Raw genomic sequence first — 12738 nt, forward strand, 5'->3', positions numbered from 1 at the left:
CGTCATCTGTTGTCTGGAAAAGACTCAACGCTTCGTTTTTGTGTCTCTAACAACATACAGACTCATAAAAAAGCACTAAAGAAGCTGTTTCAACTCGCATCAAGCACAATGTCTCAGTAGACTCCCAGACACTGAAAAGCTCTTTCTGAGCATTTTTCTAACGCAAGTTAAATCATTGGCCCTGAACCCCCCTCTCGGTAATGTCTGAGGACACTGTACAAAATTGCCTTATTCATGTTTGAAATGTAAGATGTCTGTTCCTGTGAGTCGCTCAGTCTCGGTGGAGCCCGTGACGGTGGCAGCCCGCTCTGGAGTGAATTTGCCCGGCGACTACCTGGAAAACATCAACAGTCATTAATTATGTAAAACTCTTCTCACAGTTGGAGCAGGCAGAGCTGCGTACGACCGTGCGCCCGCTCTGATTAGACTCAATGTACTCGACAACGAGCCCCCACTGCCTGAAGGCGGAGAGATTATCAGCCTATGGCCATGAGCCCCACTCCCCCTCAAACTGAAAGACACAACAGACACACCGAACAGTGCACGCAGACACTCTTCATGCAATGTTGTCGTGGATCCTCCACAATGCATGTTTGTGTTTTACCGAGGGGGAGAATCGCAGGAATAGCTGCTGTCTCTCCTCCCCGGTTAGCCCATCATTCACTCACCTCCTTTGCAGCTCTTTTTTTCCATCCTCCTTGGCAATTGTTTCCGGCTCTCCTGCTCCACAATGAATGAAAATCGGCAAATCTGACAGGACAAATGATGGGCTGTGTTTGTTAGTGAGGACGCGTAGGGAAAGTTGGCCATCGTTGATGCGACTGCCACCGGAGACGTTCTGGTCTGTGACGTGAGATACAAAACGAGGTTTGACTGAGAGTACTGCATTCAACAGCAACATATTTATCAAGCAATTATTGACCTCATTACTTTTGCTTCTTCTCTCAGCATACGACGGCCCTTGTTTGGCGGCCACCTTGTCGCCGCAGTGTTCTAGTTGCAGTTGAAGAATCGTTCATTGGTGCTGTTCCGTTTCGCGTCTTTGGAATGATGTTCCTCCTCGCTGAAACAAAGGCAGCACTGACACCTGTAATTAATTAGGCTATTATGCATTCACAATGATAATTGCCTCACTGGAAAGTCACCAGACTTGTAAGAGCGAGCGCAAGGAAGGGAGGATGGAGAGAGTTATCCATCATTGTGAAGCCCCCTCTTCCCCCCTGCTCATGTCATGCCGTCTCACCTTGACTGGTCTGAGGAAGAGCTGGAGAAGCAGTGTCAACATGTGTCTGTGGGTGAGATATGGATCTGTGCTTGCCAGGGTGCGACCACTCCAGAGGGCTTTGACTCACTCTGGCACAGTTACCCGTGACACCCCATCTGTTGGAGGTTTGTTCACTTGGGTTGTACGGTGCCGAGGTAACGGGGACACTTTCATTTTATAATTAGCCCTTACCTAGGCTTCTCCTTTTAATGCTTCTCCCAGCTATGAAATCTAGTGCAGGTGTTCTCATTACTATACTTTGTGCTAGACTCCCTTTCAGCTCATCAGCTTGTGCCTTTATCTCAGTTTCAGACCACTCCCATTCCTCTCCATCCCGCCAAGCGAGATATGAATGAAAGACGCACTTTCTTCAAGGTATAGGTCATTTGCTGCATTAAACACTTGAAAGTCTGCACTCAAACGAAATGACAACTTTTGTCTTTTCAACTACAAAGACATTCAGAAAAGATTTGTTTTACTCCCTCCATTTGTCTCTTCTCAGCTGTTGACTTTGCTGTGACTTTGGTGCTTTTGAGTTTTTATTGCACGTTGAGTCTCACAGCATATCTGCAGCCTCTTCATTTGAAAGGTGTACCCAGAAACCTCTCTTGCTTGGTGGAGATACTGATGCAGTACAACTCAGGTCGAACGTGATCGTTTGTGTTTTGATCAATAGACTGGAAGAAAGTAGGCTTTGGTCCATCACAGTAGCCTATGCGAATTCTACAAAATTTTGCCGGCCCATCATTTCGTCGGTCCATCATTTTTTTCAAGCCGAACTAACCTGTAATGGTCAGTTGGTCGGTCGGTCCATCAGGTAGTCCATCAGGTCCAGGTCAGTTAGTCCGTCGGTCCGTCAGTCTGCAACGCCCCCCCACACACACACACACAAAAAACCCACGTCATAGTCCAACAGATGAAAAATCCAATGTGTTTACAAATGGTCAATGGAGTGCATCTACATCAGGGGTCTTCAGTACTGTTCCTCGGGGTCCGCTGTTCTGCCTGTTTTCCATCTCTCCCTGCTGCAACTCATCTGGTTCAAATGATCAGATAATCAGCAAGGTCTGCAGAAGCTGGTTTAACGATCGTGATCATCATCATAGCAGGGAGAGATGGAAAACAGGCAGGACAGTGGATCTCGAGTATTGAAAATCCCGATCAACATCCTACTGGTTGTATGCCCAAAAAGCTATACACACACATACGCTCACGTACATTTCACATACACTTATTTGCCAACCTAGTAAGAGTTCTCAGTGAGAGGACATTTGTGGCTGCCTGCAGCTGTTTTAACTCCTAAAACGCCAACAAGTTTTAATTTAAATTTTAAAATGTCTTATTTCAACCAGAATCCAGCTCCGCTTTGTGGCGGAGTGTGAGAGTAAATAAAATCCGATCCATGGGGCGCACTCCCACTGTTGTTTACAAATGCTCCTTCTTTTTCTTCTTCTTGGTTTATGGGCAGATTACAGCTCTGTACAGGAAGCGCAAAGTGTTTCCATATATAGTCAATGCCCTTGCGATCAGACACACAGGTCAGTCTCGAATATGAACAATTTCACCAAGATTTAACAGAAAACCACAACCATAAAGGTTTATATGCAAATAAATACACATACATCAAATATTAGACTCAAAACAAACATTGTAGATGTATGTTGTCAAAGAAAAGTTAGGTGACGTCGTCTTGTTACGCCTCCTTAGCCAATCACAGCCAGCCATCACAGTCCTCGCACAGATCCTATTAAAAACTGGAGCACGCACTCATTCACTCACACACATATATAGCCAACGCAGTTCTCTCCCCCAAAAAAAACCCATGAACAAACACACGAGACATTTGGGCCATGTTTCTGTCAGTCGTCAGTAAAACGGGCGTCCGTTGGTGCTTCACCCAATTAGTGACAATTACACTAACGGACGAAAACCCAGTTCCGTTAGTGCTTCATCCGCCATATTTTTTTTTTAGTTTCCCTTCTATCGTCAGTCCTCTGCAAAATAGGTGTCTGTCAGTGACGGATTGACTGACCGTCCGTCACTCTGACGGTATGCTCACCTCTGAATATTTCTATAATAACCGCAAAATATTGACGTCAAATATGTTTTTCCAAGAAAAAGTACGATTTTAAGTAAAGTATTAAAAAAAAAAAAGTCAGTCTATACTGTCAAATGGCAATTTCATAGTTGATTTGTGAAGTGCCAGCAACTCAACCAAATGTAAAGATAGCGAAGTGGGATTAAAACCCTGTGTTCTTTGGCATCCATGTGCCTTGCAAAGCTAAAAGTGGAAGTCACCCCAAACATGTTTTTTCCTCAGAATATGTTCTATGCAGGCCCACTAGTTGAAATACGGCATTCTGATTAATATTGCAAAATGCACCCACTTTTAGCCATCTCAGGTGGCGGCCATTTTGTCACGTCTGTCGACTGAAGATGACATCGAAGTTGCTCAGGGCTCAGCTAGCAACCAATCAAGGCTCACCTGTTTTCTGAATCTGAGCCACGATTGGTCGTTATCTGGGCCCTGAGCAACTTCGATGTCATCTTCAGTTGACAGAAGTGATAAAATGGCCGCCCCCTGTGCTAGTTAAAAACTAAACCAGGGTGCATTTCTCATATTCCACAAACGCAATATTAATCAGAATGCCGTGTTTAGACTAGTGGGCCTGCATAGAACATATTCTGGGAAAATATGTTTGGGTTGACTTCCCTTTAAGGTCCTTTCAAATTGAAAGGCACCTAAAAAAGCATTTGCATGTGACTTACATGGATCAAGTTGTATTTTCACTCTTGACATTGGGGTTGATCTCATGACAGTTAATTGCAACGCTCCTTGCTCATCTGCTTCGACCGTGGCCCGGAAGTTGCTCTCACGCTGCTATATTAAGGAGCATCGAGAATATCCTAAATGAGCATTGAGAATCGAGTATCGAGGAGCCTCCACGGAGGAGCTATAATCGAGGAGCCACTGATGTGTCCTTAGCGGAAGTCTTTTGGCTCCTCAACAGAGACGTATAAAAATGGGCATGCAGGCTACCCGCTGGATTGTAGACAGCAAGACTTAAAATGAAAGAGTTCAAGTTTTGTTTTGTCATTCCTTGATTAATTTAGATTTTAATTAATATATTAATTTTATGTGTTTTTATGGGCACTATTTAATTTTTTTCTGACATTGCTTAACTCATTCCCTGCCAGACATTTTCAGACCCTCTTTTACCCTAACGTCTGAAAAAAATGTGGGAAAAAAATATATAAATAAGCTCCTGGGATTGAATGGCTAGACAAGTGAAAATGGCAGTGAATGAGTTAATTGCACTTGCTCAATGGTCCCTTATGCAATGAATATCAAAATGGGATCTCGATTTGCTGTATTTGTATGGCCACAACATGAAAACAAAACAAGTTTTGATGGTTCGACTGTTTTTGCATTCCACAGCAAACATAAGCAACTTTTTCATATGTATACATTTACAAGTCACTGCAAATATGCGCTGCGAGCGAGGGGCAGCTGCTGAGAGGATGGGGAAGCCTCCTCATGATCGGCTCTGCACATGCATACTTGTTGTTTAAAGCAACAGACAGTGTTGATTATATTTGAATTGAATCCATTTCTACTTGAAGCATCAAGTGGTTGCGCCACAGCCACAGAGACCATTCAATAACACGACGTCTTCTCATCTTCAATTTCCGTCTCCATGAAAAGACGACATCAAGAGCGAACGTGTCATTCAAACGTGTCCCTTCCTCACTCCACTGTTGCTCTTCTCGACTCTTCGATAGGATCTCTGGTGAGAGGAGCTAAAAAGTAAACAGAGGAGCGACGCTCGAGGACTGAGGAGGTTGCAAATAAAGATTTATCCATGGTATCGTGGCACTATGCGGGGGCATTGGAGTGGTTGGGTATTTTTTTCCAAAGGAATAGTGGTGTGGCCAGCTTTGCCATTTGTCTGATGGGCCAGTTCTCCTGTGACTGAGTGGAAGTGACATCAGCCATTTGTGAGAGCGATTGACAGGCAGTGCTGATCTGAATTGACGCGGTGACGAGATGTGTGTCAGTGTGCTGACTGCTCATCTCACTTCGCACCCCGAGATGGGCACAGCCAGCGCCATGTTGCTACTGCTGCTCTGTGATGCATGTCACCATGATTACATCTCCCCTCAAACTCAGTCTGTGTATTGTGTGGGTGTGGATACTCCCAGGTTCAAGTGTGTGCGTGTGTGTACGCGCCTGCAGCGGGGTCTCTCACCATCTAGACTACTGTATATTGCAATACTGTAGTGTTTACCACTACTGACCCTCTCCTCCACCCACATTGCATTTACTCCACACCAACTCATCTATCGCCTTTTTACCTTCAGTCGAACAAACAAAAGCCAGTGGCGACAGCTGGTTGGACAGCACTCTATTCAATTCTTTTTGCGGTTGCCTTTGGTTGCATTATTGCAATGAGAAACGGGTGTGTCTTTAGCGTGTCAATGCCAAAACATTGTATGTGTAAAATACAAGTCTGTTTTGTGTGATTGTGTAGTTTGAGGTATACCCCAATTGGGGCTGGGGCTACATCTTAAATCTAAACCATTTTACCATGATATACAGCAATGACATTTGAAAACAATAGATCCATGACAATTCTGTATTATTGTGCGTGCTTGGTGACATTTATGCTTCCTTTGAGGGTTTTTGGGTTTTTTTAAGCAAAAAAAAAAAAACGAGAGCTACAGATGGTTATATATTTTCTTAATCTTTGTCAAAACACTATCTCAAACCACAGTGAATGCCCTGAGAGTAGGTCCCCACACATCGAAACTGGTCCTACGTTTAACCTGACCCCAAACAAAACCGTGTGAATGCTTGATACATTGCTGACAGCAAGAAGCCAGTTGATTCCAAACTCTACTTTTTGTGCACATTAATTCTGCATGATGAAGCTCATTTTGTGCTTCTGACATTAACATGCAAGAGCAAAGATCCAGTTGATTCTCTCACTAAGGTGTTTTGACAGGGGTTAGTAGTGGACTTCACACAGTTTTTGTCTAATAAGCACAGAGTGAGACAGGGGCTGTTGTGACATGCTGTCAGCCTGTGGGCTGGCCCGGCACTCTGTAAGCTCCACAGTAGGATGGACTCCCTATGATTGTGCACTGACCTTTGCATCATGGCGAAGATGACAGGTAATTTAGAGACCTCAGGGGATGTGGAACTTTACAATTGCGGTCCCCATTCCATCCGCAACACCAACCACATTCACCTTGAGATGTACAATATGTTTGTGTGCACACTGCACAGGTGTGAGCGTGCACACACGTTCAGCAAACGAAGCTAAAAGCCTAATCTTTTCACTGTGGCTAAAAATGAGTCGAGCCTACGTATGCACGCTCGCAAACACAATAGGGAAGGGTTGGCCTTGGCAACACTCCGGCCTTCGGCACACAATAATCACCTGCAACATGACAACATGACAACCCCGCCTCACACAATTAAGTCACCGGCGTGTCAAACTGGTAAGGCAGGAGGGGGAACATTTAAAGCAGGCATGTCCAAAATCGTCAAATTTTATCCATAGCCTCTGTCTTAGAATTAATAACGTCTGACCCGTAGCCCCGTTGACATGCATATAAAATACACTCTAAATGCAATTTTGCATTTACACACAAGAGGGCAACTCCATAACCTTGTGTGACCCTTTCCGGACGGTTTCTAAAATGGCAACAATGAATAAAAAAGGGAAAGTTGACAGCAAGGTCAAAAACTTAAGGAAAGGTGGAAATTGGACAGTTTTTTCCCACTGAAAGACACAACAACAGCTGTGTTTGCCTCACTTGCAAGGAGACTGTTACCTATTTCCCTGTTCTTAAATCTAAAAGTTCACTGAACATTTATTTTCAACAGTATGCCATGTTTCAAATTAACCCGGAATTGGTGAATATGATCTACATTTATATGTATATTTGACCTATTTCCCTTTCAGAGACTTAAAATGTTAAGAGAACATTTCATTGCCAGTTGTTATTGATGTTTGAAATTTAATTTTCACTGGTGAATACTTTGACTTGTTCCCCTGTTTTAAAGGATTTTTTTTTCAAGAATATGTTCTATGCACGCACACTTGTTAAAACAAGGACTTCTGATAAATATTGTGTTTGTGGAATAAGTGTTAATTCACTCGTTTTTAGCCATCTCTGGGGGCGGCCATTTTGTATTCTGTCGACTGAAAATGACATCGCAACTGCTCACAACGGCCAATCACGGCTCAGATTCAGAAAACAGGTGAGCCGTGTTTGGTCATTGTGAGCAGATGCGAAAACAAAATGGCTGCCCCCAGAGATGGCCAAAAACAAGTGCATTTTTCTGCTTAATTTATATTCCACAAACGCAAAATTAATCAGAATGCCGTGTTTCAACTAGTGGGCCTGCTGGGAACATATTCTTGAAAAAAAACATGTTTGAGTGAGCTCAATGCGCATTTATTTGCCAGTGATATGTCATGTTTCAAATGGAAATATTTAAGATTCTTGAAATTTAAATTAAAAAAGTCAAAAACCATAGGTTTGCTAAAATGTGCTTGGATTTATCGGTGTTCCATGTACAAGAGAATGTCAGGCTAAATGGTCGGCAGCCCGCATTTTCACCTCACCAAATCTGGCCCTCTTTGCAAAAAGTTTGGACACCCCTGATTTAAAGTACCGTACTGTAAACTGTAATTGATGACTGCATAATTGTTTGTGCTCTTTCTGGGATCTAGAATACAAGCATTCTTGAAGCTCCCTGTAAATTTGAGCTCATTCTCATCCCTCCAACACGTCTTCACAACTTCGAAAGATGAACACATTTGAGGGTGGTATTCTCAAAGGTTCATACTTAAGTATTTCCCAGCAGCTTTGTCCCAGGGGCTACAACACTGCCCGCTTGCTAGCTGTGTGAAGAGTTATGGGCGAGTGCTAACAGGTTTGCTTGGGCTCTCTCTCTTGCTGCTCTACCCCAGGCTTCGCTCCTGCTTGTAAACTCAAATTGTGGCCAAGACCATTCCCTTGGTGGCCGTATCCTTTATCACAAAACGGGTGAAAAACACAGGAATGTGCTCTGAGCCCCAACTTGTGCCAGAGCTGTATTTTGTAGCCAAAATGGCAGTTGCCAACATCGGAGGTCCTCGAGCCGTGCCGACCTTTACAACAACCGTATGTGCTTCTATCTGCCCGTGTGAGACTTCTGTTTTAGGGGATCCCATGTACTTGGGAGACGCTGGATTATCACGGAGATGACTATGACTTCCTGATCAACCCATGTTATGCAGCGCCTCTCAGAGTGCTTTTGATGATCGCAAGGGTGGGGTGTCCATGCACGTAGCGGGTGCTGATGTGTGATGCACCAAGCCCGCGTGTGATTGATGTGTCCGCTTGCTTCTCTAGGCAGGTTAATGGTGTGATTGCTGGGGTAATCTCTGTGTTCTCTTGTTAAAGGATGATGGAGGGCCTGGGGTCTAGTTGTTGCCTTCGCATCTTCTTGGGCTTTTTTATGCGTTTGGGAATCTCCGCGTCGTCATGTTCATTCTTCGCAGGGCCATCAAGCAACCTTGTCCTTGACGTGTGGATGATGGGTCTCTGAAGCGTTCACAAATGTAAAGTGGGAACCATTGTTGGACTAAATAGTTCTTAAATAAAATGGCATCATTTGTTATGATACAGCCCATAGCGAAGACAACTACACGTCAGGAAGTTTTGCACAAATCACACATCCCAGCTCGGGTTCTGAGCACAACAAAGAGATCAGAACATATTATTCCAATCCTAAAGGATTTATACTAGCTCCCCATCAGATGGAGAATAGATTTTAAAATTCTGAGATGTGGGGGGGAGCAAACAAGCTCACAAAGGGGTGGGGTAATTTATGGTAAAGGTCATCACAAGAAATGCTTAAATCACAGATTCTTTAGGGGAGTGAATTTTAGTGCTGACATAATTTTTTACATACATATTAGGCTACTTTCACACTGCAGTTCAATTCGATGCTTTGCCCATATGTGACACATATCAAATTTTCATTCATTTTCATGCAATGTGAACAGTACAATTCATATATATATATATATATATATATATATTTTTTTTTTTTTTTTCAAATCCAACCTGGGCCTCTTTCATTTGTGGATATAAATCGAATATGTATGCGATTTGTATGAACGCTCATCCGCACACATCCGACATACATGAGATAAAAAGCCCAATATTCCTCCGCGCGGCCATGAATCTGCAAAGTTGTTTTGAGTAACAGGTGTTGTCTTGACGTTTAATTTAATTCCGCTTGAAGCATGAAGCATAAAGTGGACATTTGTTGTGATAGTAGCAATTCAACCACACAGACAATTTATTACAACATCTTTAGTAGACCGCTCCATTGAATTTGGAGATTGAGGAGCGTCGCCTTATATCCCCAAATGATCTACCTCTGCTTCGCTACTCTGGCGATATGAAATGATAAAATGAGCCCCTACGCACTGGACAATATGTACTTCCGTAGACACTGAGCCACATGACGTATTTTTTTTTTTCTTAGCGCACAACACTCGACGTCGTGCTTTGTGCTCAAGAGCTGGGCATCGCCAAACCGTCACGAAGTTCCACATGTGTGTCACATTACGGACGTGTTGCGTTCACATTAGAAGTCGCTTACATAAAAAGATCGGATTTAACAAAACGTCTTAATTGAACATCACACCCTGCAATGTGAACGTAGCCAAAATGCCAATGTTCAGGCTGTTCAAGTGTCCCTTTAAGGCAGGGGTGGGCAATTCCGGCCCTCGAGGGCCGGTATCCTGCCTGTTTTCCATGTCTCCCTAAAGCAACACACCTGATTCAAGTGATCATATAATCAGCGAGGTCTGCAGAAGATGGATAACCATCCTGATCATTTGAATCAGGTGGGTTGAACCAGGGTGACATATAAAACATGGAGGACACTGGCCCTCGAATTGCCCACCCCTGCTTTAAGGTCTTCTAAATGTCTTTCAATCATTTTTTTTCTTTTAGTTACTTTATAAGCCTATTAATTTTCAAAAGGTTTTCTGTACATGTTTAAATGTCGTTAACTGTTGTTTTTAAATGCTTGTAGGTGTTGTCTTTGCTTTTTTGAAGCGCTTTTGTGAAGTTGCCTTGTGTATGAAATGTGCTATATAAATAAAACTGCCTTGCCTTTCCCACATCATGATAGATTAAATCCATTTGAAATTCTGTATGGATTGCGTAATGTAATTCTTGGAGTAACAATAAGAAATAACGTAACAACAATCAGTAGAAATCCAAATAATTAAACCGCAGAGGACTCAATTCAGAAGCATATTAAAATTCAAAGTGCATCACAGACTAATGGTCTCCAGGTCAATCTTTAGAGCTCAGCTAGTGCTCCTCTTGTTTCTCCACGCAAAATTAAGTGTATCTGAGTACCTTCTGTGGGCTGCAGGTACCTCCTCAAGATACTACTAGTGGCACTGGAAAAAAATTCAACCAGAATGGTTAAGAAGAACATCTTTTGAGGAAAACAACAACAAAATCACCATTATCTTCAAACCATTTGTCGAGCTTGTTGCTTCTTTTTTCCACTTGCTCAACAAATTGATTCACACCCATTATTGCTTTCCAACTGGACCGTTTGATATCCTGGATATGCGACTCAGTTGAAGTTATACTCTGCTAATTATGTGCTACTTTTTTTTGTTGTAGACAATGTATATTTTTGACGTCGAAAACGCCTCACACGTGTGGAGCAACCTGCCACACCGAGACCTTTTTGTGGAAGGGATTGGTAGGGGAGATTTAAATGGAGGTAAAGCGGAGTGAAACAACAACACAATGTTGCAGGGAGTTGGCTGAGAGCTACAGACTATTGCATCTGTATTGATTGGGCACCAGCCTTTTCCATTTTCCATGAACTCCTCTGAGCTGCTCCCAGTGGCAGTGCTGGGGAGGAGGGGGTTGCTTGATCTTTGATGATATTTCTTTAAACATCATGTTGTTGTTATGCCTCCCCAGGGAAGACGGCAGCCTTTTCCAGGCAACCAAAGGTTCCCAATGCCTGGTTTTTTTTTTTCCACACACTTTATTTATGGCCCCACTAAACAGTCCTAATACACCATTACCAGCATCGTCTTCAGCCGTTGTGAAATTATTTTTCAATTGTGGTCATACCTATGAGGTGTAAAAGGGATGCAATAAATAGTCAGAAACGGCAACTACTTTATAGATGATATTTTGAATTGAAGGTATTGCGAAGCACCTTCTGCTCTTCTTTCCAATTAGTAAACTGTTGAGAGGTCGAAGCAGGAGCTAGACCCAATGTAACCCACATATTCGCAAGTGCAGGTGCTCTTTCCAAGGAGCCAGGTGGCAACTAATTCACTTTCTTTGTCCCGCCTAATGAATTGTTAATTGGTTTGCGTCACCCACCGAGCTGAGGATAGCAGGTGCTGCTGCTGACGATGGCCACTGTCACTCGCGAGCAGGCCTTGGACCGAATACCACCTTGCATAGTGTATCTTGGCAGACAAAATGCTGAGGATAATGATATAGCTTGCATGAGTTGATAGAAAACAAAACAAAAAAAATCCGTTTTAAGTCATTGAAAATCGAAATGGAATAGACAGTAACCCCCGTTCATCTCAGGGGTTACATACCATACACACCTGTGATGTAAAGGAAACATGTTTTTTTTTTCTGAACGTTTTACCCCTCTCACACGCTTTTATCATATTTAAACATATTAAAATCTCTTTAAACTTATTGAAACACACTTTCTAAACACAAATAAGTCGCAAAATAAGATTTATATAAAAATAATTCTACTAGCCGATTCATATTTTTTCCGTTCCGCCCTCTACAGAGTATTTTTATAAATTAATATATATGGTTTTGACATCAAAACCAATCAAAACGAATTTTGATTTTGAAGATTACTCACCAATTAAGTGGGTTGTGTTGAAACTTGTGGCCATGCTCCCCCCCACGAGGTATCTTTTCACGGCATATATTACAAGACGCAATCGTCAATAAAAGTCTTTGATCGAATATGCCGATCACGTCATTTTTCACGAAAATCGGCCGATCATTATCGGTGCCCGTTCGAGTATAGTATATGTGTAATATATGTACAATATGTATGGATGTGTGTGTGTATATATTATGTATATATATATCTACGGTATGTATATGCATGTACTGTATGTATAGTATGTAGTTTGTCAGTTTGGAGGTGTAAAAATACATTAATACATATAAAAATATATAAAACATTCTCTTAACTTCCTCCATCCTGGTTCTCCGCTCTTTTCACTCTGGGAAGTGCATTTTCCAGTTGTTGCAACGTCCCGACCAACCCGACCCACAAAGATTGACTTTTGTTGAAAAATAACCTCTGCAAACACATGTAGAGTACATTATATTCTCAAAGGCCGTTTCAAATTCTTTTTTTTTACTAGCTGCTC

General features: G+C 42.5%; 1 protein-coding gene across 5 annotated transcripts in view; it reads left to right on the top strand.

The window, feature by feature from the left end:
* The window catches only part of cux2b (cut-like homeobox 2b), a 126427-nt gene that overhangs the window by 73877 nt on the left and 39812 nt on the right, over positions 1–12738 (top strand). The gene's annotated exons all lie outside the window — the stretch shown is intronic.

Source organism: Filicampus tigris, chromosome 5 (assembly GCF_054856515.1).
Source record: "Filicampus tigris isolate MCC_2025a chromosome 5, RoL_Ftig_1.0, whole genome shotgun sequence".
Classification (NCBI taxonomy): domain Eukaryota; kingdom Metazoa; phylum Chordata; class Actinopteri; order Syngnathiformes; family Syngnathidae; genus Filicampus; species Filicampus tigris.